A 7,112-nucleotide genomic window follows, 5' to 3' on the forward strand; every position below is an offset into this window, starting at 1 on the left:
GTGTAGAACTCACTTTGTTCCATGGGCAAACTCTTAACTCAGAAAGTGTTTTGGAGGGATTTTCGGGAACATGCTTAAAAAGGAAACATAGAACATAGTGAAGTATTAATTTAAACCACAACATAAATGCTACAAAAATAATGACACAACGAAAGCCATGAATTTAGGGACAAATCCATTTGAAGGATTTCTTAACACTATGTAATTTGTTACTGCTAAGCTTTTGATTACTGTATAATCAGGCTGACAAATGACTAATGCTGGGCAGGTCCAAACAAGTGAATTCTAGTTTTGTCTGGGACTCTGTCTCCCCATCTTTGTGTAGAGTCTTACAGAATTTAATGGTCCTACCTCCTTTTTGGTTGTCTGTCCCTCTATGTGACTGACAAAAGCTTTATAATTTTTCTCATCTAGACTCTAGACACCGGGTGGGGTAATTACCCAGAAGCTTAGAGTACACTTACTTTGTCTATCATTCATTTTTAAATATTATATTCACAAGTGGAGAGAACACACAGATTTTATAAAATGTGTGACATTTTGATAATGAAGGTTCAAAAAAGAAAAAAAATAGAAAAAAATGTAATTCTGCCAAAATTTCTGGAACTCAGTTTTGGGAGTTGACCATTGATTATTTAAAGGAAATAGAATCGGGGCACCTGGGTGGCTGAGTCAGTTAAGTATCCTACTTTTGATTTCTGCTCCTGTCATGATCTCAGGGTTTGTGAGTTTGAGGACCACGTTGAGCTCCACACTGAGCTCACACTATGAAGCCTGTTTGGGATTCTCTCTTTCCCTCTCTTGTTTGCCCCTTCCCTGCTCTTTCTCTCTCTCTCACATGCGTGCATACTCTCCCTTCTCCTCTGGCTTTCAAAATAAATAAATAAATACTTAAAAAAAAAGGAAATAGAAACATAATTATAATTGGTTATAAATGTTGGCATTGATGCGTTTGAGACGATCATTATTACATCAACACTTGAAATCAAAGCAGAAACCAAATGAATGACAAGACTGCAGATGAAGGTAGACCTTGATGGAAAGAACTGAGAGCATAAGTCATAGTCAGCAATGTGAAAAAGCCTGAAACCAGAGAACTTGGAAGCCAGGGGGGGAAATGAGCAAGCCAATCCAACAGGCAGTGGAGGAGATTGGTTTATGCTTCCTCCTACCTCAGACCACACAAAGGCAGAAAGGAGCAGAGAACACTCATGTTGTTGAGATCATGTTTCCCTGGTTGTAATGCTGACTTCAGTGGTGCCATCTAACAAGTGGTGGATGTAGGGGGTTCAGTCGGTTAGGCATCCCACTCTTCATTTGGGCTCAGGTCATGATCTCCCAGCTCGTGAGATTGGACCCCACATCGAGCTCTGTGCTGACGGCGTGAGCCTGCTTGGGATTCTCTCTCTCCCTCTCCTTCTCCTTCTCCCTTTGCCCCTCCCCTACTCTGTAGCCCAAAAGAAGTGGTGAATATAGACTATGATAAATGGTGAAATAGAATGTTTGGATTTGGCAGAGTTGAAAAAGGGATCTAAGAATAGTCTTCATTCTTCCCAGTCTCCCCACCACCCTCAAGACACACATACAACATCCCTGCTGCTTAGAAGCCATTAGTGTAATAGTAACTACTGTGCATTGAATGTCTGTGTTCTGCCCAAATTCATATGTTGAAATCCTGACCTACAAGGTGATGGTACTAGGAGATGGTATTAGGAGAGGAGGTCTTTGGGAGGTTATTAGGTAGGTTACAAAGGCAGAGCCCTCATAAATGGAATCACTGTCCTTATGAGAGAGACCAGAGAAAGCTCCCATGCCCCTTCTGCCATGAGAGTTTACAGCAAAATGACAGCCATCTAAGAAGTCAGCCCTTACCAGCTATTGACCGAATCTGCCAGCACCTTAATCTTGGACTCCCCAGCCTTCAGAACTGTGAGACAACAAATGTCTGTTGTTTATAAGCTACCCAGTCTCTGCCATTTTGTTATAGCAGCCCAGACGAGGATGGTAACGTTTTGCAGAGATAACTTCACTCTGACCTTCTATTCCTTCTAAAAACTAGATCAGGAACGTAATCTTCTATGCCTTCACATTCAGTAGTTTTAAGTTTTCTATTTTACCATAATAACAACATTTGTAATGGAAGTTTTTACACCTTTTAGAGAACACTGTCTTTTTTGCCAAAGTACACTAGACAAAAAGAGTAGGTAGTGTCAGAAGACATTTGAGTTTAAATATAAGCATTAAACTCCCGGATGCCGAAGTTAGCTATTAGCAAGTCTACTGTTGTCACTAAAGTCCTACAAGGAGGTAGGTGTTACAAAAGCCATCTGAATCCTCCTTTATGGCTAAACACTATAGTTAAAGCTGTAATCTGTAGTTGATCTTTTCTGAAAACTTCCTCAACATGTCAGCAAAGGAAATTAAAATCTTAATTAAACCCTTTTCATTAGATGTAGCGATGAAGACAGTGCTTTCACTATAGCCATGATGATACTGCGATAAAATGACTAGAGCATGAGAAATGCCACCTTGTCTTGGACCAAGATTCCAACTAGTCATTTCTTACAGTGCCACTGAGACTATCTTGTGATTTCTTATCAAACCCCAGGAACTATTGTTGGATCTTGAACAACCTTCATGTTTTATAATGAATGTGTCATCCCTTAACTTATCTAAATCATCATTGCACACATACCTATGATTTTGTCTACCCAGAAACTATTTTCCAGGAATTACTGTCACCCCTTTGTCCAATTTGTAAGGTTGCAAAAGGTTTTGCAATATTCCTGTAACATGACGTTGTTCCCAGGCATGATCAGTTGGTCTTGAGGGCACTTGGCCTTAAACAGGCCTATTGATTCCTTCCTCAGAAATTCTAAAACTGGAACTGAGAGGAGCAAACATAAGTGGCTACACTACATACGCTAACTTGGGAACTGTTCCTACTGACATGTAGACTGCAAACAAGAAAGCTGGTCTTCCCTGGGAAAGTAAAGGAGATGTGGGAAGAGGGGCAGAGATACAGGTCTCAAGGAGAAGAATTTCTGAGTTTCCTTTTGTGCTCCAGCTAGTGCTTGTGTTCTTGAGGATCAGGCACCTCTTGGATTCCATTAATTACTCCAATTATTTTCCAATAAATCTACTTTTTGTTTTTATTGTTAAGCTCGTGTCGTTGGGCATCTGTTTCTTGCACCAACAAATATGAGTCCTAACTAATATTTATTTAAGACACTTTTCTTTATTTAATATTTAACATATAAATTATTTATACTTTACCTTGTTCTACCTTTTGAAGGTACAAATTTCATCAGTCTTTAATTCATTTCATCTAAAGGATATGTCTTTCAAGTGTCGGGAAGCACCTTCTAGTTTGAGAGTTGATGTTAAGTTTGTGTTCACCTTAAACATGCCCTTAATTATTTAAGAGCTTTGTTCATATCCTCTGTCTATTGAGTTCAGTTGAGTTCACACATTTTTGGTTGTCTGCTTGGTGCCAGACAATGTACTTGGTGATATAGACTGAAATATGAAGGAAGAGATCTTATAATCTAGTAAAAGTGAAATATTTGTAAATGAACAATTGAGATGTAGTACCAAGAGGTACCAAAGAAGTGCAAGGTATGAACAAGGGAATTACTAACACTCTCACTACTAACAGACAATAGTTTTTCCCCCAGCAATCTTCCCCCAATTTTTCTAGAAACTTCTCTTTCACCTTCTTCATGCGTATAGTAGTAATTCCTTCAGTCAAGGGAGTTGAAAATGTTCTCACACGCATTTATATTCCATTTCCACTCTGGCCGCAAAGTCTAGAATCCTAACACAGGTTGTGCCAGTTCGAGTGCCCTGTATGTGGCCCCGCAGCTGACCTCCAGTGAGCCTCACCTCCTGCTTTCCCACACTTGTGTCATCTCCTCCTACACTAAATAGGGCTTACCTGGGTAATAATTAGAATAGTAAAGAAAAACAGAGTATGACTTCCATATCTCGATCAGAGAAAGTATTTGAGCTTTATAATGTGTATAGCAATTATACTCTCCCGCAAATTAAAATAATTTTAAACATAAAATTTTTTTACAGAAAAAAAATATTACAGCTTCTGTCTTGCTCCTTTGGAGTACTCACTCTGGGGTAAGCCAGATGCGTTGCCGTGAGAACAGTGAGGCAGCTCTGTGAAGATGTCCACGTGATGTGGAACTGAGGCCTCCTGCCAACAGCTGGCAGTAACTTAGCAGGCATGTAAATGAGTCCCCTTGGAAGTGATCCTTCAGCCTGGTCAAGTCTTCAGATGCCTGCAGCTGTAGCTGATATCTTGACTGCAGCTTCATCAGAGACTTCCCCAGCTCCAGCCTAAGATAGAACCACCTAGCTAAGCTGCTCCTAAGTTCTGGTTGCACAGAAACTGTGAGATAAAAAATGCTCGCTGTTGTTTAAAGTTGCTAAAGTTTGGAGTAATTTGTTATGCAGGAACAGATAATACCATACCACATCCTTTTGGACTCCATAATCGGTCCAGGGATGGGCAACTAACCCAAGTTAGGCCAATGACTAATTTCCTCCTAATGTTTTGATGAACTGTCACAGAAAACACGTAGACCATTTCTCTCTGGTGGCTGAACTAATAAGATGTATAATTTAAATGCTATCAGTGACCATGTTTCCATGAGGTGGAGAAAACCAGTCTTAAAAAGCATGAAGTTGACACAGAGAGAAACAGAATATCAGGAATAGAGCCATGGTCATGTTAAGGCCTTAGTTCCAACTATTCCTGACACTTACCTGGATCTTGCCCTTTCTTTGTCTTGTGTTTGTCTCTTCTCCAGAATCTTCCATCCTGATGTTATGGCCTTACAGCCTCTGTATATCTTGGTTATCTTTCGTTTATTCTCTTGACCCGTTCTCTCGCTTCAATTGCTGTGCATATGTCATCTCACCAATGAGACCACCTTGCCTAATATAGATTATCCAGTGCGTGATGACTTTTTAATTTATCATCCTGGCAAGGTGGAACATTTCCTAGAATTTACTTTCTTGTATGTTTCCAGGTACAGTGGGCCACAGGGAAGATTCTTGAGAGATTTGCAGGGTCTACAACTGCTCAATCTTCCCGTGGATCCTCCTTCAGTTCCTCCTACTTCCGGTCCCCGTGAGTGTGTTTAGCTCTGTGCTGATGAGCCCCAGCCTTTGCAAGATACCCTTATCACCAAGGTCAGAGGCAAGGTCAGAGAGGTTTCTGTCTGTCCTTGTGGAGTTGCTTCTCAAGCTTATGGATTCCATGCTGCCCTTAATCATCTTTCTCACTTGACATCCATTTTCCCCTCCCAATGTATTAGCAGACACAGAGACAATAGCCTTACAGGGCTTGCAAAACTAGCTCCCACAGTTAGGAGAGACATAAACATTAAGTGGAGAAGAGGCTGAAAGAGGTCCTTAGCATCAGAGGGGGCCAAGGTGACTCTGAGAAGTAACAAGAAAAAACCTCACTCACCATCTACAAGGCAGAGGCCATAACCTTGGCAGAATCCAGCTTTAGAGAACAGGACTAGACAGAGCCAAAGGTCTTCCACAGAAAATTCTATCTTTCTTCTTAGTGATCTCCAATACAGTGAATTAGAAGAGAAAGGGGAGAAAGAGTAAAAGAACTGACTCTGAAGTTCCTTTGTCCCTGGGTCAAGCCTTGGCTGGTGGAAAAGTAAGGATGTGATTAGAGTTTTAAGTGGACTCAACCAAAAGTGCCCAGCAAGCTGTGGGATCTTTTTGACACGTTAGGAAGAACCTACCTACTAAGGGAGAGCTGATATAGGACAACTGAAGACAGAGAAGGGAGAAAAATAAAATCGTTAATGTTTGTACTCCATCACATTTATCCTATTCAATAAAATGGTGATGTTCAGATGGACATATTTCTGGGTTTGAAGATCATCATATTCCCAACAAAGGAAAGAATACATTGTAATTGAGTATGAGAAGAGAAGAGGACTTAGGGCAGAACCCAGGCAGGACATTAAAGGGTCAAGAATTGGAAAGAAAAGCCAGTAAAGAAGACAGAACACTCAGAAGAGGCAAGACAAGGGAGAACTTCAAGAAGGAATCAGTTCCATAGTAGTTTATGCTGCCTTAATGCCACTTGACTGATTCCAAACCCTACCAGCTTGTAGACACAAATCTGATCACGTCAGTTTCCAAACTTCACAGGTTCTACACCTCATCTGTATAATTGCTGGTTATCCTTCTCCCCTGAAGGCTTATTTGCTATAAGCTCTTCAAGAGAATGTTGTTTCTGTACTATCTCTCAATTCCCCAATGCTCCAAAGTACAAAATCCTGAGTGAGCTCATAGGACTGCATTTCATTTGTAGTCATGTGTGTTGAAGCCACACTCTCTTCCCAACAAAGATGGGGAATATGATAGTAGTAGAGACTATTATACTTCGGTATCCTTTTGTTTGTTTGCTATCCTAGACCACCAAGAATAAAATAAAATATAAAACCTATAACCCAGTTTCTCTTGAAGCTAGGGATGGCAATATGATTAGATTCTAGCAATAAACTGTGAGCAGAAGTAGTGCGTGCAACCACAAGGATATTCCCTTTTACTTCTTTCCCTTCTTCCAGGAGGTTGGAATGCTGAAATCATGCTGAAGCAGCCCTCGTGGACCACAGGTGACCTTGGGAATGAGGACCCCCCACCCCCACCCTGGGATTGATGCTGAGGTGTACTTCCCAGCGGTTCCTTTAATAAAGGCTGCTGGGAATGATGTCAGTAGACAGCCCTCTGCTCTCAAACCCCTCAGCTGACGAGAGCTACCTTGTTCAAGTTCACAACCATTCCAAGGTGGCCCACATCCAGTGACACATCACTGTGGGAATATAAAGACCTGGTCATTTTGGCCTAATTCAAGATAACTCTGGCCACAGCTATTATTGGGGCTGGATCACAGCTTGACCCCCTCTGCCCACTCCTGTTCCTCCCCATACCAACCAGACAGGCCTTTGTGTAGCTGCCCACTAAGGCTGCAGTACTCCTCGCCAGCCCCCCTCCCAGTCACAGAACTGAGCTCCTTCATGTCCTTCTGATTTGTCTTCAAAACTCATGACCTCAATGAGCCTGGC

The 7,112-nt window shown here is 41.4% G+C and overlaps 1 long non-coding RNA gene across 1 annotated transcript; it reads right to left on the minus strand.

Annotated features, from left to right (window-relative positions):
- Positions 1-1,934: 1,934 nt before the first annotated feature.
- On the minus strand, positions 1,935-5,660 carry LOC128315761 (uncharacterized). Its single transcript, XR_008298842.1, has 2 exons — positions 4,126-5,660; positions 1,935-3,519 (listed from the first exon to the last, which is right to left on the minus strand). It is a non-coding gene; the product is annotated as an uncharacterized LOC128315761 (long non-coding RNA).
- Positions 5,661-7,112: the final 1,452 nt, after the last annotated feature.

The sequence above is a fragment of the Acinonyx jubatus genome, chromosome A1 (genome assembly GCF_027475565.1).
Source record: "Acinonyx jubatus isolate Ajub_Pintada_27869175 chromosome A1, VMU_Ajub_asm_v1.0, whole genome shotgun sequence".
NCBI lineage: Eukaryota > Metazoa > Chordata > Mammalia > Carnivora > Felidae > Acinonyx > Acinonyx jubatus.